Below are 19263 nucleotides of genomic sequence, written 5' to 3'. Positions count from 1 at the left end.
GTGTATAAAGTGGCTAGTTATTAAGTGGCAGCTAATATCAATAGCAGTGTTATACCTGTGTTTCATTGGTTGCATCTTCAACTGATATTTGGAATTGACTCCTGTCTCTCCTTTTCACCAACAGGTAACTACAGCAGAGAGCTGATCACTGTGTGTTTATTGCTAAAAAGATATATTTGGTAACTACAGCAGAGAGCTGATCACTGTGTGTTTATTGCTAAAAAGATATATTTGGTAACTACAGCAGAGAGCTGATCACTGTGTGTTTATTGCTAAAAAGATATATTTGGTAACTACAGCAGAGAGCTGATCACTGTGTGTTTATTGCTAAAAAGATATATTTGGTAACTACAGCAGAGAGCTGATCACTGTGTGTTTATTGCTAAAAAGATATATTTGGTAACTACAGCAGAGAGCTGATCACTGTGTGTTTATTGCTAAAAAGATATATTTGGTAACTACAGCAGAGAGCTGATCACTGTGTGTTTATTGCTAAAAAGATATATTTGGTAACTACAGCAGAGAGCTGATCACTGTGTGTTTATTGCTAAAAAGATATATTTGGTAAATTGTTAAGTGGATTAATATCTGTAGTCAGCAAAAACTTTGTGATTGACTGGGGCTTAGATTTCACATTTGGTGGTTGATTATCACCTTTTGGAGGAGGGTTGCTGTGTGGGGGAGGGGGTTTTAATCACAAAGAGCATGTGTTTGTAGACTTACTTAACCAGTATAGTATAGGACGTCAGGCCTATAAGGACGTTGCAGTGGCTAGTGTATAAAGTGGCTAGTTATTAAGTGGCAGCTAATATCAATAGCAGTGTTATACCTGTGTTTCATTGGTTGCATCTTCAACTGATATTTGGAATTGACTCCTGTCTCTCCTTTTCACCAACAGGTAACTACAGCAGAGAGCTGATCACTGTGTGTTTATTGCTAAAAAGATATATTTGGTAACTACAGCAGAGAGCTGATCACTGTGTGTTTATTGCTAAAAAGATATATTTGGTAACTACAGCAGAGAGCTGATCACTGTGTGTTTATTGCTAAAAAGATATATTTGGTAACTACAGCAGAGAGCTGATCACTGTGTGTTTATTGCTAAAAAGATATATTTGGTAACTACAGCAGAGAGCTGATCACTGTGTGTTTATTGCTAAAAAGATATATTTGGTAACTACAGCAGAGAGCTGATCACTGTGTGTTTATTGCTAAAAAGATATATTTGGTAACTACAGCAGAGAGCTGATCACTGTGTGTTTATTGCTAAAAAGATATATTTGGTAACTACAGCAGAGAGCTGATCACTGTGTGTTTATTGCTAAAAAGATATATTTGGTAACTACAGCAGAGAGCTGATCACTGTGTGTTTATTGCTAAAAAGATATATTTGGTAACTACAGCAGAGAGCTGATCACTGTGTGTTTATTGCTAAAAAGATATATTTGGTAAATTGTTAAGTGGATTAATATCTGTAGTCAGCAAAAACTTTGTGATTGACTGGGGCTTAGATTTCACATTTGGTGGTTGATTATCACCTTTTGGAGGAGGGTTGCTGTGTGGGGGAGGGGGTTTTAATCACAAAGAGCATGTGTTTGTAGACTTACTTAACCAGTATAGTATAGGACGTCAGGCCTATAAGGACGTTGCAGTGGCTAGTGTATAAAGTGGCTAGTTATTAAGTGGCAGCTAATATCAATAGCAGTGTTATACCTGTGTTTCATTGGTTGCATCTTCAACTGATATTTGGAATTGACTCCTGTCTCTCCTTTTCACCAACAGGTAACTACAGCAGAGAGCTGATCACTGTGTGTTTATTGCTAAAAAGATATATTTGGTAACTACAGCAGAGAGCTGATCACTGTGTGTTTATTGCTAAAAAGATATATTTGGTAACTACAGCAGAGAGCTGATCACTGTGTGTTTATTGCTAAAAAGATATATTTGGTAACTACAGCAGAGAGCTGATCACTGTGTGTTTATTGCTAAAAAGATATATTTGGTAACTACAGCAGAGAGCTGATCACTGTGTGTTTATTGCTAAAAAGATATATTTGGTAACTACAGCAGAGAGCTGATCACTGTGTGTTTATTGCTAAAAAGATATATTTGGTAACTACAGCAGAGAGCTGATCACTGTGTGTTTATTGCTAAAAAGATATATTTGGTAACTACAGCAGAGAGCTGATCACTGTGTGTTTATTGCTAAAAAGATATATTTGGTAACTACAGCAGAGAGCTGATCACTGTGTGTTTATTGCTAAAAAGATATATTTGGTAACTACAGCAGAGAGCTGATCACTGTGTGTTTATTGCTAAAAAGATATATTTGGTAAATTGTTAAGTGGATTAATATCTGTAGTCAGCAAAAACTTTGTGATTGACTGGGGCTTAGATTTCACATTTGGTGGTTGATTATCACCTTTTGGAGGAGGGTTGCTGTGTGGGGGAGGGGGTTTTAATCACAAAGAGCATGTGTTTGTAGACTTACTTAACCAGTATAGTATAGGACGTCAGGCCTATAAGGACGTTGCAGTGGCTAGTGTATAAAGTGGCTAGTTATTAAGTGGCAGCTAATATCAATAGCAGTGTTATACCTGTGTTAAACCGAAGGAAAACAGAAGTCAAACAAACTTACAAATTAACAGAAGGACTGCATTACAACCTAAAAACTCTGGAACTTTATGTGGCCTCTCCTCGCCTCAAACATGAGAACACCAAGACCAGGCTTACCACCTCTCTGGCTGAGAACATCAAGTCTGCCCCTGGGCCTAACCATCAAGATGAACAGGGAACTGTGGGGGCAGAGCACCAGGACCAGGATCAGCAGGGACATCCCCATTGCGTCTGAGTATGCCCCCCCTCATTCTCCTACCCACCCGAACTAAGATCTGATCAAAATGTTATCCCACTCCTACTTCTGCCACTAGTTACCTGCTATTATGTTTTTTTTTCTTTCCATTGCTCGCTTCACCCCACCATGTGTTTTTCCTGTAATGTTTACCTCCACTGATTGCACACTTTGCCATTGTGCCCTACATGCAGGGTACATCATACTACTACATAAGCATCAGTTTTCCCATATATGAACTTGGCCCTTGTATGGCTCACCTCCCACAGTGTAACCTTCAAAGTGCGCCCAACATGGCTGCCCCATATGGTACACTTGTGGATGGGATGAAAAATACATGGACCTTGTGGTTTTGTTGGAACCCTACTCTAAACTGTAGGACTCTGAAATCACCCCCATTTTGTGTCATCTCTTCTAGGGGTGGACTATTCCACCCTGGGTAATCCTACGCTTAGCGCCCAAGACGGCTGCTGCACTTGGTACCTATAAGGGTGGAATACACAACCCTTGGAAGTTATTACCCAAAATGCCTGCACCAATCCTGCGTTATGCTTTCTGTGGGCTTAAGGTTTTCTTTTATGTCTGTGTTGCTTGTCTATTGTTGTATTACTCAAATCCTCTGTATTATGTGCATTGTTTTTGATGTCTGTAAAGCGCCTTGAGTCCTGTTGGAGAAAGAGCGCTATATAAATAAAAATTATTATTATTATTATTATATTTGTCTGATCTGTCATGTAAGGAAGCTGTGATTTTCTCCATCGTGGAGATATGCCAAATTTTTGCTATTAGCATGTTCCTATGGGGGGTATTGGTGTTTTTCCAATTTTTTGCTACTACACAGCGAGCCGCATGTAAGATTTGGAGAGCCAAGCTGTCAGCTTGGCTATCTAAGTTGGGTAAGGGTAGGCCCAGCAAGGCTGACCAGGGACCCAGAGTTATCCGTGAGCAGAAGACAGAGCCTAAGAGAGCCTCCACCTGAGACCAGAACGTGTGTATTTTGGGGCATGACCACCAGATATGTTTAAAATCTCCAATCTGGCCACATCCACGCCAGCACAATGGGGAGGTTCCGGGAAAGATCTTATGCAATGTTGCTGGGACCCGGTACCATCTAGTGTAGACTTTATAAGAATTTTCCTTCACAAGAGAGGAAATTGACGATTGGGCTACTTTTTGTCTAATGGTTTCCCATGAGTCTTCTTCAGGTGGAGGGCCCAGGTCCCGCTCCCACTTACGTTCATTGGGGAGGATGTTTGTTGCCTTCAGGGAACGCAGCAATCCGTAGAGTATAGAGATAATACCCTGCCGCATAGGAGAGTAAATACATAGACGTTCCAAGGGGGTGAGTTGGCGGATAACCTGGGATTTGGGAAGAGAGCTTAAAAAGGAGCGGAGCTGTAAATATTCGTAAAATACGGGATGGGAAATATCGTATCTGTCACATAAAGATTGTAGGGAACGCCATGAGGATCCTTCTATAAAATCAAATACAAGGCCCGGGCGTGGGTTCAGATGAAGCCACGAGTGAGATTGCAAAGTAGAACCTGGGGGGAAGTCCCTGTTATCCCAGATGGGCGTGATAGGAGATGGGAAAGTGGACAGGCCATAATGTCGAATGCAGAAAAGCCACAAGGCGCAAGTGAGCTTTGTCGAAGGGACACAGGTTTGTGATGACCGTAGTGGTTTGGTCGGTGAGAGGAGGGAGACCATAGAGGAAACCCCGGCCGCGAGAAGCTCGATTCGGATCCAAGGCAGGTGAGGGGCAGGGGAGAACCAAGCCAAAGCCTGACTCAGGTGGGTTGCATGATAATATTTACGAATGTCCGGCAATCCCCTACCCCCTGCCAATGGGTCGCGTATCAGAGTGGAGGTCTTAATTCTGGGGGGCTTACCAGACCATATAAAGTTAACAAATAGTTTCTGCATTCGACATAAGGCCTCAGCGGGGATGCTCACGGGGATTGTTTGGATCAGATAGAGGATCCTCGGAAGGACGTTCATTTTAATTGAGACTATCCGTCCGAACCATGCTATAATCTGTTTGTCCCAGGCTCTAAGGTCAGATTCTATACACTTAAAGAGGGCAGGAAAGTTTTCGGAGTATAGGGAATCGTAGGAGTTTGTGATGTACACGCCAAGGTACTTAATTTTCTTGGAGCGCCAAGAGAAGTTATAGTTAGCAGCTAGGAGAGATCTGGCATTCTCATCAAGATGCAGTGGAAGGGCTTCCGATTTGGAGTAATTAATACGATATCCAGAATAATGAGAGTATAATGAGAGGGTTTTAAATAGGTTAGGGATGGATATATTAGGAGAGGAGATAGTCAAGAGGACATCGTCTGCGAATAATGACAATTTGAATTCCTCCTCACCGACATGGATGCCTTTGATATCGGGGTTGGCCCTAATCATACACGCCAGAGGTTCGATCGTCATGGCAAAAATTAGTGGAGACAAGGGACACCCCTGACGTGTACCGTTACTGATGTGGAAGAGTTGAGAGTCCTTACCGTTGACCCGAACTCTAGCGGAAGGGTTAGAGTAAAGTGCCTGAATGCCTTGAAGTAGGCTTCCCCCCAGACCGAATCTGCGTAGAGTGGCAAACATGAAAGGCCATAGTATTTTATCAAAAGCCTTCTCTGCGTCTAATGAGAGAAGGACGGAGGGCATTTTAGTTTTGTTAATAAGATGAACCAGGTTAATAGTTCTTCGTGTATTGTCTCTGGCTTGTCGGCCTGGGATGAAGCCCACCTGGTCAGCGTGTATTAAGCGCGGGAGAACTGGGTTTAATCTTAAGGCTATAATTTTGGCGAATAACTTAATATCGTTATTTAATAAGGAGATGGGGCGGTAGCTAGCACAGGAGTTGGGATCTTTTCCAGGTTTATGAATTAAGACTATTCGTGCCTCTAAGGTACGGGGTGATAGAGGATTACCACTTAGGAAACCATTGAAGAGTCGGCAAAGGTGGGGCAGAAGCTTATCCTTAAATTTCTTATAATACGTAATTGACATCCCATCAGGACCAGGGGCCTTACCCGGTTTCTGAGTTTTAAGTGCATTCTCTATTTCTTCGATAGTAATCTCTGAGCCTAATTGGGAGACTGTCGCGTCACTCAGTGATGGTAGGTTACATTTGTCTAGGAGGGAGTCGATTCCCCTATCAAGTCTCGGTGATGGGGGGGGGGTGGTTTCTGAGTTGTACAACAATTTATAAAATTCCTCGAATTCACCCAGAATGCGGTCAGGATCATGGGTCAGAGCCCCTTGTTTGGTGCGGATGGATAAGATATTTTTGGAGGAAATCTGAGCCCTCAACTTTCTGGCTAATAGTTTGTCCGCCTTATCCCCTTTTTCGTAGTAGATCTGGTTAAGACGTCTAAGGCACATTTCAGTCTTATGAGACAACAGTAAATTAAGTTTGCCTCTGATTTTAAGTACCGACTCAAAATCAGCAGGGTCTAGAGAGGACTTATGCACTTCCTCCATTTGGTGGAGCTGATTAGATAACTCTAGAATCTTTTGGGAGCGCTGTTTGGTGATCCCGGCCGCAGTCTGGATGAAGTGACCCCGGAGGACCGCCTTGTGTGCCTCCCATAGGGTCATATCGGATATGTCAGGGGTTTGGTTCTCATTGAAGTAATCAGTTAATACCTGAGTAGTTTTCTGTAACACGTCAGGTTGTTGGAGGAGGGCATCATTAAGCGACCAGGAGGGGGGGGAAGGAGTGCGAGCTAGCCCAGTCAGAGTTAGGGAAATCGGGGCGTGATCAGACCACGTGATTGGATAAATACAGCAGTTCTGAATTCTAGATGTTAGATCCCTTCCGACCATAATCATATCGATTCTAGTATATAGATTGTGGACTGGGGAGTAGAACGTGTAATCCTTAATCAGGGGATCGACAACCCTCCAGGAGTCAAATAGAAGATGATTTTTAAGCAGCGACTGTAGGGCTCTAGAGTTGCGGGTGCTGATATGGGATTGGGACCGTGGGAGGGGATGGGAGCGATCCAGACTATGGTGTAGTATGGTGTTAAAGTCTCCTGCTATTAAGAGGTCACCTTTCCTACACTGGGCAATTTTGGAGTCTAAGGAGGCAAAGAACGAGGCCTGGTTAATATTGGGAGCGTAGACATTGACCATGGTGATAGGGACATTATTAAGTTTACCTACTATAATGAGGAACCTACCGCGTTTATCCTTAATGATTCGGTCTGATTCCAAATGTAGATGAGCGGGGATCAAAATGGCAACCCCTCTTTTCTTTTGAGATCGATCACAGGCGTGTATGGCAACAGGGTGGCGTCTAGAACGTAGTTCGGGGTGAGAAGTCCCTTTGAAATGCGTCTCCTGAAGGAATACCAGATCTCCCCTCACCTGTTTCAGAAAGAGAAATAACTTGGTCCTCTTTTGAGGACTGTTGAGGCCCTTTACATTGTAGGATATTATGTTAACAGACATACTGTTATAAGTGTAGGTATAGCGTGAATGAACTTAATGAACCTTAAGCAGTCCCCCTGGGGAACAAGGGGAACAGGGGGAAGAGGAAGAGCGGGAAGTGGGGGAAGAGAAAGAGGGAGAAGAAAAAGGAGAAAAAAATGAGAAATCAAAAAAGTCACAAAAAGACATTTAAGAGACTGTAGGATAAACAAATAGAGTTGACCGAGCCATTGACCCATTGTACTCTGCGTACGGGTCCGTATGTTTGAGCACCCGTATGGGGAGTTTAAGGGAGAAGAGGACTCCCTCATGCTCAAAACTGACTATGGAGGCTCGGTTGAGGGCGTGGCCTCGGCCACCGGGACGCCCACCAATTAAACATATGGGGGGCGACCAAGGGGGTCGTTGCAACAACCCGTCACAATGGACCACAATTGGAATGATATAAGTAAATAAATAAATATTCTCAGCTCAAGAAGAGAATCTTAAACCTCTAAACTAATTTGTAAAATAGTAACATTTAACATATAGTGACCCATTAGCACATCTATGCAGATACTTTCACGGCGGGTCATGGCTTGTAGAGGTTTTCTCCGGAACTGTCGACCACAGACGTCTAGGCGCTCGTTGAGGGAGGGGTAAATTTGGAGAGTGTCGGAGATCTGGAGCATCTCGTGGGGAGGAAGGTTTGTTAGCCTCCGGGGGAGGCAAGTTCAGTCTCAGCAGGAGCCTGTGAGCCTCCTCTTTGGATCGTGCCGACAATTTCTTCCCATCCAGCTGCACAATTAAAGCAAAAGGGAAGCCCCATCTGTAGCGAATTTGGTTATTTCTGAGGATTTGGGTGTACTCCCTCAAATCGAAGCGCCTCTTGAGAGTAGTAGGGGATAAGTCCTGAAACACTAATAGCTTATGTGATTCGAATAGGCACACATCTTTATTCCGGGCAGCCGTCAAAATTCTCTCTTTAGTTTTGAAATAGTGACAGCGTAAAACTACATCTCGTGGGGGAGACGAAGTTGAGGGCTTTTGACGTAGTGAGCGGTGGGCTCTGTCCAAAAGGAACTGCTCACTAGAAATGTCCGGGAGGAGGTGCTGGAAGAACCTGAGGAGAAAATCCTCCAGTTGGGCTGGTTCTACTGACTCTGGGATATATTTGATGCGTAGGTTGTTACGTCGTGCGCGGTTGTCAGCGTCCTCTTGTTGATCTTGGAGTAGGTAAATATCCTCCTGCAGAACTTGAACCGAGTGCTCCAACTCCTGTTGAAAGGTGATGACTTCATCGATTTTCTGTTCCGCCTCATTAGTGCGGGCCCCAAGATCAGCCATCTCAACCTTAAGGCCGGAAATGGCTTTGTGGATCTCCGAGTGGAAGGCCTGCTTCAGTGACTTCATTTCCGTTAAAATTGAGGAGAAGCAATCTTTCATGGAAGGGTCAGGGGTTGACGAGTCTTCCTCAGATTCCGAAACCAGGTCAGAGGGAGGGGCAATTGGGGGTTTGGCCGCACTAGACTTCATCTTGGATATAAAGGTCGAGATTTCCGCCGACGCTGTGGCTTTCTTAGACTTGGATTTAGATTTAGGCATGGTGTAGGACAGTCCCGAAGCTGGTGAAGGACATAGGTCAGAGCTGAGGTATAACGTAAGTAATTAGCGATCCATCATGTAGGCTGCATAGAGATAGAACATGAAACATGAAAAGACCCCCCGGGTCGCACCCATTGGGGATTCAGCAGGACATTCCTCCGCTTGAAGGGATCATGGGGGACTGGGGTATCGTATAGAGAGAATCACCGGCATTGGGCAGGGGGGGTAGCACCCCCAGGCAGCCGGCCGTAGTATAGAAAGAGTCCAGTGCCCTGAGATAGAAACCGGGTACCCCACTCGCATATGGTTACAGGCGGCACCCAGGAAGGAGAGTGAGTGAGAGAGGGTCCAGTGAGCGGAGGCCCCACAAAAAGGGGGAGGGGGCGCCTCCCGTGTACAGGGCCGGGTCAGATGTTGGAGAGAGGGATGGGGTGTCAATATGTGTGGGACCAACCTCAACTTAAGTCCTCCAGGTGTGCCCCGCAAGTTCAGCGCTCAGTGCTGTGGGTCCAGGAGGGGAGGGGAGCAGGGCGCAGCAGGCAGGCGGATCACGTCCGCAGAAAGCCCCAGAACTTGTCACTCCTGGTCGCACCGGGCCGGAATATCCACCCCTCGCCGGGTGCGGGGCGCAGAGCTGAGAGCCGTCAGCACCGGAGGACGGGCGGTAGCCTCCAGAGAGGATCCCAGTCAGAGCCGCCGTGGGGCCGCACGTCACCCGCCTGACGGCCGCAGAGGAGGCGTTTGCGGTCGCTGGTTGTAGCTGGACGTGGCCGGAGCGGGAGCGGGTAAGCGTTGGTGGGGGAGAGCAGGAGTGCGGTGTTCCGCCGGGTCCCACAGCCGCAGTCCCTCCGTAGGCCCAGGAGCCAAGATGGCCGCCGTCCCTGAGGCGCCGGGATGGTGGCGTCCGCGTCCCGGCAGAGTCTTCTTACCCGCTCAGTGGACGGACGGCGGGCGGTGTCCGGGCAGCGGAGGTAGGCTGAGGGGCAGGTCACTGGGTGGGCAACGATGCCTGTAGCAGCAGATATGGCAGGAGGGGGTCCGGAGCTCCGGACGGCCCACCGCGGGCAGGTTGTTGAAATTTAGGCCCCGGCTTTGTGGTGAAGGGTAGGCCGCAACCCGCGGGAGCCAGCAGACCGGCTCCCCGATTCCGCAGCGCTACCCCACCGTTCAACACAGCAGCCTCAGGTCGGGAAACAAGTTTAGAGGGGTTTTTAGGGGTGGAAAATGCAGTTTGTTTCCCAGATTCTGAGGAGCTCACAGCACTTGCTGCCTATCAGTTCAGCCTCCAGGCCACGCCCCCCAATAATTTGCTTTTTTACATATTAAATATGGGGCCAGGTTTATTTATTTTTTTATAGGACAATAATATTGATCCACGATTATAAATGGATCTGTCACGTTTGACCTCACTGTGATTTGCTGCAAACTCATCTGGAAACAGTCCGTTAAGCTACAGTAACATGGAATAATATACTTTGTGCCACTTTCAAGAATATTCCAATACAAAAAGCATTTTTTTTTAATAAAATATCTATAAATGCACATCGTAGGGCCACATGCCAATCCGCTGACAGCCTATTTACTTATCGGTAAAAGGATTCTCACATTTAGCAATTCTCTTTGAAGGTCAACACTGTGCCAGCCGGTTCCGTAATCACGTCAGGAAGATTAAACAATTGATAATGTACAAAGGCAGTGTGACAGTGATATGGAGGCGATACGGCACAGTGATACGGCACCGAAACAGGGTTGTTTCACAGATAAATATGAGCGCCACCGTTGGACCAAGGAAGTTCAGATGTTACTGCTGTTGCTATCTACTCTGGTGTTCTCCATGGCCTGTTTGCTGCCCACAGCTGCAACCAGAACTTCTGCAAATTTGGACAGGGGGAGGTTTATTCCAAAAGCCACTGCATTATTACTGGGGGCTGATAACGCTCCTGTCTCACGGCAACCGCCAACACTTTCCCCACCAGCAGCTGCATCTCTTAGGCTGTGAGTTCCTCTGGGCAGGCCACCTTTACCTTCTGCTGCATTCCATTGTATGTAATGTGCACGCATGGTGATGCCCTCCCTCAATTTCCCAGGTTGATACTTAACAATGAAATAAATAATAATACTGGGCGACGTTCAGACAGATGTGAAAGGCATGGACGCAGATAAAAAGGGACTTTCAGCGCATACCCTGCCAGACTAATAAAAGCAATGACAGATTCTGTGCTAGAAAATTACATATTTATTAGTGGTAACCCTAATGTACAACACATAAGACTGAACAGCAAAGAAAGGATTTCCAAATCACGTCAGCAACAGAGTGGTAAAGACTCCTCTAATCTGATGAAGACTGCAGTGTCAGGCGAAATGCGTTGATACATGAGCAATCAATCTTCACACTAACAGTCAGGCATCCAGACTAACAGTGCGTGTAAAGTCTGCCATCAGACTCTGCTATCCTGATGAAGACTGCACTGTCAGGCGAAATGCGTTGATACATGAGCAATCAATCTTCACACTTACAGTCAGGCATCCAGACTAACAGTGCGTGTAAAGTCTGCCATCAGACTCTGCTATCCTGATGAAGACTGCACTGTCAGGCGAAATGCGTTGATACATGAGCAATCAATCTTCACACTTACAGTCAGGCATCCAGACTAACAGTGCGTGTAAAGTCTGCCATCAGACTCTGCTATCCTGATGAAGACTGCACTGTCAGGCGAAATGCGTTGATACATGAGCAATCAATCTTCACACTTACAGTCAGGCATCCAGACTAACAGTGCGTGTAAAGTCTGCCATCAGACTCTGCTATCCTGATGAAGACTGCACTGTCAGGCGAAATGCGTTGATACATGAGCAATCAATCTTCACACTTACAGTCAGGCATCCAGACTAACAGTGCGTGTAAAGTCTGCCATCAGACTCCGCTATCCTGATGAAGCCTGCACTGTCAGGTGAAATGCGTTGACACAGGAGCAATCAATCTTCACACTAACAGTCAGGCATCCAGACTAACCGTGTGTGTAAAGTCTGCCAGCAGACTCCACTATCCCGATGAAGCCTGCTGTGTCAGGCGAAATGCGTTGATACAAGAGCAATCTATATTCACGTTGATGGTCAGTGCCTACCACACTTGGCAGTTTTAAAGAATTTCTGGACAATATCGGATCCTAAATGTGGCAATATTGCCCAGAAGTGTATATCATGACTATTGTGTGTTATAATAGGATTTTAATTACCTACCGGTAAATCCTTTTCTTGTCGTCTGTAGAGTATGCTGGGGTCCACATAAGTACCATGGGGTATAGACGGTTCCACTAGGAGCCATTGGCACTTTAAGAGTTAGAGAGTGTGGGCTGGCTCCTCCATCTATGCCCCTCCTACCAGACTCAGTCTAGAAACTGTGCCCGAGGAGACTGGCAACTTCGAGAGAAGGATTATACACAGATAGTGGCGAGATTCATACCAGCTCACACATACAAGTCACGTCAAGCTAACGTAGCTTGAACACTCAGCAACCGCTGGAAACATTACTTACCCAGTAATAACGCAGTACATAACAACAAAGTTGTACTCAACTAGATAACCACTGCAGGAAAACAAAGCGCTGGGTGGGCGCCCAGCATCCTCTACGGACTACAAGAAAAGGATTTACCAGTAGGTCATTAAAATCCTATTTTCTCTTGCATCCTAGAGCAGGGCTGGCCAAACCGGTCCTCGAGATCTACCAGCGGTTCACATTTTCCAGACCACCTAGCTGGTGCACAGATGTAGTCATTACTAATTAAGATGTGCTGCATTCATTCCTAACTGACAATTATACAGATCTCCAGGAGGCCTGGAAAAAATTAACTGTTGGTAGATCTCGAGGACCGGTTTGGGCAGCCCTATCCTAGAGGATGCTGGGGTCCACATTAGTACCATGGGGATGTATCAAAGCTCCCAGAATGGGAGGGAGAGCGTGGAGGCTCCTGCAGAACTGATTGACTGAACTTCAGGTCCTCAGAGGCCAAGGCATCGAACCTGTAGAACTTTGCAAATGTGTTCGACTCCGGGCAGCCGCCCAGGAAGAACCCACCTTACGAGTAGAGTGGGACTAAGCAGACGTAGGACACGGCATTGCCTGCCGTGGAATACGCATGCTGGATAGTGAACCTGATCCAGCGGGAGATCGTCTGGTTCGAAGCAGGACACCCAATTTTCTTGGGATCATACAGGACAAACAGAGTCCGATTTTCTGTGACGATCAGTCCTCCTCACATAGATTTTTAGAGCCCTTACCACATCTAAGGACTTTGATGAAATTGATGAGTCAGTCGCAACTGGCACCACAATAGGTTGGTTAATATGAAATGCCGTCACAACCTTCGGAAGAAACTGCTGACGTGTCCGGAGCTCAGATCTATCTTCATGGAAGATCAAGTATGGGCTTTTACATAACAAAGCCCCCAACTCCGACACACGTCTAGCAGAAGCTAAGGCCATCAAAGTGACAGCCTTCCACGTGAGAAACTTGACCTCAAGTAGAGGCTCAAACCAGTCCGACTGGGGGAACTGCAACACCACGTTAAGATCCCAGGGCGCCGTAGGCGGTACAAAGGGGGGTTGGATGTGCAGAACTCCCTTCAAAAAAGTCTGAACCTCAGGGAAGGCAGTCAACTGTTTCTGGAAGAAAATGGATAGAGCCAAGTCTGCCAGCAGACTCCGCTATCCTGTCTTGATAGGCGAACGGCCCCTACTACAGCAGGTCCTCCCGAAGAGGAAAAGGCCTCGGCTTTTCTAGCAGTAGATCCAGAAGATCTGCGTTCCAAGACCTTCTTGGCCAGTCTGGAGCAATGAGGATTGCTTGAACCCTTGTTCTCCTTGTGAGCTTTAGCACTCTTGGAATCGCTGGGAGTGGTGGAAACATGTACACTGACTGGAACACCCACGGAGTCACTAGGGCGTCCACCGCCACTGCTTGCAGGTCCCTCAACCTGGAACAATATCTCCGAAGCTTCTTGTTGAGACGAGAGGCCATCATGTCTATTTGGGGTACATCCTAAAGATCGGATACCTCTTTGAACACCTCCGGATGGAGACCCCACTCCCCTGGATGGAGATCGTGTCTGCTGAGGAAGTCCGCTTCCCAATTGGCTACTCCCAGAATAAAGATTGCTGACAGCGCCAACGCATGTTTTTCTGCCTAGAGGATGATTCTTTTTACCTCTGACATTGCAGCTCTGCTCTTCATTCTGCCCTGTCGGTTTATGTAAGCCACTGTCGTCACATTGTCCGACTGCACTTGAATGGGCTGATTTCTCGGAAGAGGGGCCGCTTGGAAAAGACAGATGTAGACGGCTCTTTTGTTCCAGAGTGTTTATCGGTAGGCCGGCTTCCAGACTTGACCACCTTCCTTGCAAGGTTGCCCCTTTGAGTGACTGTTCCCCAGCCCCGGAGACTTGAATCCGTGGTTAGAAGGATCCAGTCCTGAATTACAAACCTGCGGCCCTCCAGAAGGTGAGGTAATTGTAGCCACCAGAGGAGTGAAATCCTGGCCTTTGGCGACAGACGTATTCTCTGGTGCGTGTGTAGATGAGATCCCGACCACTTGTCCAGGAGATCCAGTTGGAAGGATTGAGCATGAAACCTCCCATACTGCAGAGACTCGTAAGAGGCCATCATCTTCCCCAGAAGGCGAATGCACTGATGAACCAACACCCGGGCTGGCTTCAGGACATCCCGGACCATTGTTTGTATCACCAATGCTTTTTCCTCTGGAAGAAACACCCTCTGCACTTCCGTGTCAAGGATCATTCCCAGAAAGGACAACCTCCTGGTTGGTTCCAAATGTGATTTTGGAAGATTCTGGATCCAACCGTGTTCCCTGAGTAGATGGGTCATGAGAACAATGGACTGTAACAGCTTCTCCTTGGACGATGCCTTTATCAGCAGATCGTCCAGATATGGAATTATGTTCACCCCCTGTCTGCGGAGAACCATCATTTCCGCCATCACCTTGGTGAATACCCTCGGTGCTGTGGAGAGGCCAAATGGCAGTGCCTGGAATTGAAAATGACAGTCCAACAGTGCGAATCGCAGATGAGCTTGATGCGGCGTCCAAATCGGAGTGTGGAGGTACGCATACTTGATATCCAGGGACACCAGGCATTCCCCCTCCTCCAGTCCTGATATCACCGCCTGACCGAACCATCCGGTTTTGGTACAACGAATAGGTTCGAATAGTAAGCTTTGTTTTGCATATGGGGTGGAACTGGTATAATAACCCGTTCCTCCGCCAACTTCTGGATGGCTTCCTGTAGGATAGCCCTGACTGCCAGCAAAGCTGGCAAGCCTGATTTGAAGAACCGGTGTGGAGGGAGAACTTGAAATTTCAGCCTGTACCCCTGGGACACAATATCTTGCACCCAGGGATCGAGGCTGGACGACACCCAAACGTGACTGAAATGCCTGAGTCTCGCCCCCACCTCCAGGCCGCACGGTCCACCATCATGCTAAGGACTTTGGCATACCTGAAGTAGGTTTCTGTTTCTGGGAACCTGCCGCAGCAGGTTTCTTGGATTTTGTCTGACCTCCTCTAAAGAAGGTGTTGGACGGTTTGGCCTTTCTTGCTTTGGCAATCCGAAAGGACTGAGATGCAGCTGTAGAAAAGGGTTTCTTTGTAGCAGGTGCAGCTGAGGGAAGACAAGGAGAGAGTTACCTGTTGTAGCCGTGGAAATCCACGCATCCAACGCTTCCCCAAAGAGAGCCTAACCTGTGTTGGGTAGGGTCTCCACACCTCTCCTGGATTCCGCGTTGGCAGACCACTGGCGCAGCCAAAGTCCCCTACGAGCTGAGACAGACATGGAATATATCCCTGCAGCCATGGAATCCAGGTCTTTCATGAATTCCACCATAAATCCTGCAGAATCCTGAATATTACGTATAAACAATTCAACATCACTTTTATCCATTGTATCCAAATCCTCAAGTAACGTGCCTGACCACTTTACTATAGCTTTGTAAATCCATGCACTGGCAATAGTAGGCCGTAGTATCGCCCCAGAAGCCGTGTATATGGATTTGAGCGTAGTATCAATTTTGAGATCAGCCGGCTCCTTAATGGCGGTAGATCCTGGAACAGGTAAAACCACCTTTTTTGAGAGTATGGACACAGACGCGTCAACTATGGGTGGGTTTTCCCTATTTTTTCCATTACTCCTCAGGGAAGGGAAAGCATCCAGAACCCTCCTAGGGATCTGGAATTTTTTCTCCGGGTTTTCCCATGCTCTCTCAAATAATATGATTGTGGTACTTACCGATAAATCCTTTTCTCCTAGTCCGTAGAGGATGCTGGGGACTCCAAAAAGGACCACGGGGTATAGACGGGATCCACAGGAGCTTGGGCACACTCAAAAAGACTTAATCTGGGTGAGAACTGGCTCCTCCCTCTATGCCCCTCCTCCAGACCTCAGTTATTGGAACTGTGCCCAGGAGAGACGGATATTTCAAGGAAAAGATTTTTGTTTAAACTAAGGGCTACAAACTGACCAGCCCACACCACAAACATACCGTACAACCGGAGTAACTTTAAACCAGATAACAGTATGCATTAACTCCAGAAACAAGCTGAAACAAAACAATACACAACCCGTGTATAAACTAATTTAACCAGCAAGAAAACACTGCAAGTAATAGTCCGCACCGGGGCGGGCGCCCAGCATCCTCTACGGACTAGGAGAAAAGGATTTATCGGTAAGTACCAAAATCCTATTTTCTCTTACGTCCTAGAGGATGCTGGGGACTCCAAAAGGACCATGGGGATTATACCAAAGCTCCAGAACGGGCGGGAGAGTGCGGACAACTCTGCAGCACCGACTGAGCGAACGCTAGAACCCGACCAAGTAGCTGCTCGGCAAAGTTGTAACGCCGAAATGCCTCGGGCAGACGCCCAAGATGAGCCCACTTTCCTGGTAGAATGGGCTTTCACCGACTTCGGCACCGGTAGTCCAACCGAAGAATGAGCCTGCTGGATCGTACTACAAATCCAGCGTGCAATAGTCTGTTTTGAAGCAGGATGACCAATCTTGTTGGCAGCATACAAGACAAACAACGCCTCAGTCTTTCTAGCAACAGCTGTCCTAGAAATGTAGATCTTCAACGCTCTTACAACATCCAGAGATTTTGGAATCGCCACCGCTTCCGTAGCACTGGAACCACAATAGGTTCGTTAATGTGAAATGAAGAAACCACCTTCGGCAGAAATTGTTGATGAGTCCTCAATTCCACCCTATCCGAATGAAAAATCAAGTACGGGTTCTTATGAGATAAAGCCGCCAACTCTGACACCCGCCTGGCAGACGCCAGCGCCAACAGCATAACTACCTTCCAAGTGAGAAACTTCAACTCAACCTTATGCAAAGGTTCAAACCAGGAAGACATGAGAAACTGTAAGACCACCTCAAGATCCCATGGAGCTACAGGAGGCACAAACGGATGATTGATATGTATTACTCCTTTCACAAAAGTCTGAACCTCTGGGAGGGCAGCTAACTCTTTTTGAAAGAAAATACACAAAGCCGAAATCTGCACTTTGATGGAACCCAATTTCAGGCCTGCATCTAGCCCCGCCTGTAAAAAGTGTAGAAAGCGACCCAAGTGAAAATCTTCCGCAGGAGCCATTTTAGACTCACACCAGGAAACATACTGTCTCCAAATACGGTGATAATGTTTCGCCGTAACCTCCTTCCTAGCCTTAATGAGAGTTGGAATTACCTCCCTGGGAATACCCTTACGAGCTAAGATCTGGCGCTCAACCTCCATGCCGTCAAACGCAGCCGCGGTAAGTCTGGAAACATGCATGGCTCCTGCAACAACAGATCCTCTCTTAGAGGAAGCAGCCACGGATCTTCCACCAGTAAGTCCTGAAGATCCGGGTACCAGGCCCTTCTTGGCCAGTCCGGAACGACGAGAATCGCCTGAACCCTTGCTAGTCGAATGATCCCCAGTATCTTTGGAATGAGAGGAAGTGGAGGGAACACGTACACCGATTGGAATACCCATGGAGACACCAGGGCGTCCACTGCAGTGGCTTGGGGGTCCCTTGACCTGGAACAATACCTCGGGAGCTTCTTGTTGAGACGAGACGCCATCATGTCGATCAACGGAATTCCCCAGCGTTTTGTCACCTCTGCAAATACCTCTTGGTGAAGAGCCCACTCTCCCGGATGGAGATCGTGTCTGCTGAGGAAATCTGCTTCCCAGTTGTCCACTCCCGGTAGGAACACGTGTTGTTCTGCCCAGCGAAGGATTCTTGTGGACTCCGCCATTGCCGCTCTGCTCCTCGTTCCGCCTTGATGGTTTATATGCGCCACCGCTGTGATATTGTCTGACTGCAGCAGGACAGGTCGACCCTGAAGAAGGCTTCTTGCTTGCAGCAGGCCGTTGTAAATGGTTCTTAACTCCAACGCATTTATGTGGAGACAGGCTTCCTGAAGCGACCATTTCCCCTGGAAGTTTCTTCCTTGGGTGACTGCGCCCCAGCCCCGGAGACTTGCATCTGTTGTTAGAAGTACCCAATCCTGGATACCGAATTGGCGTCCTCCTAGGAGGTGATGACCTTGTAGCCACCACAGGAGAGAAATTCTGGCTCTGGGAGATAAACTTATCTTCCGATGAATGTGCAGGTGAGACCCGGACCATTTGCTCAGCAAGTCCCACTGAAACACCCGGGTGTGAAACCTGCCGAATGGGATGGCTTCGTATGCCGCAACCATCTTCCCCAGAACCCGAGTACATTGATGGATCGACACACTCGTCGGCCTCAGAATTTCCCTGACCATCGTCTGCAGTTCCAGAGCCTTTTCTTCTGGAAGAAATACCTTCTGTAAATCCGTGTCCAGAATCATGCCCAGAAAAGGAAGCCGAGTGGTCGGAATCAACTGGGATTTTGGGAAATTGAACACCCAACCGTGCTGTCGCAGAACCGACAGTGACAACTCTACACTTCTCAGCAACCGTGGACCTCGCCTTTATCAGGAGATCGTCCAAGTACGGGATAATTGTAACCCCTTGTTTGCGAAGAAGAACCATCATTTCCGCCATGACTTTTGTGAAAATCCTCGGAGCCGTGGAAAGCCCAAACGGCAACGTCTGAAATTGGTAATGAGAATCCTGTATCGCAAACCTGAGGAAGGCCTGATGCGAAGGATATATCGGGACATGTAAGTAGGCATCTTTTATGTCGACTGACGCCATAAAATCCCCCCCTTCCAGGCTGGCAATTACCGCTCGAAGGGATTCCATCTTGAACTTGAAAACTTTCAAGTATGGATTGAGGGATTTTAGATTCAGAATTGGTCTGACCGAACCGTCCGGTTTCGGCACAACAAAGAGGCTCGAGTAGAACC

This window comes from Pseudophryne corroboree (genome assembly GCF_028390025.1).
Source record: "Pseudophryne corroboree isolate aPseCor3 chromosome 3 unlocalized genomic scaffold, aPseCor3.hap2 SUPER_3_unloc_4, whole genome shotgun sequence".
Classification (NCBI taxonomy): domain Eukaryota; kingdom Metazoa; phylum Chordata; class Amphibia; order Anura; family Myobatrachidae; genus Pseudophryne; species Pseudophryne corroboree.
Note: the sequence above shows the minus strand (reverse complement) of the source record.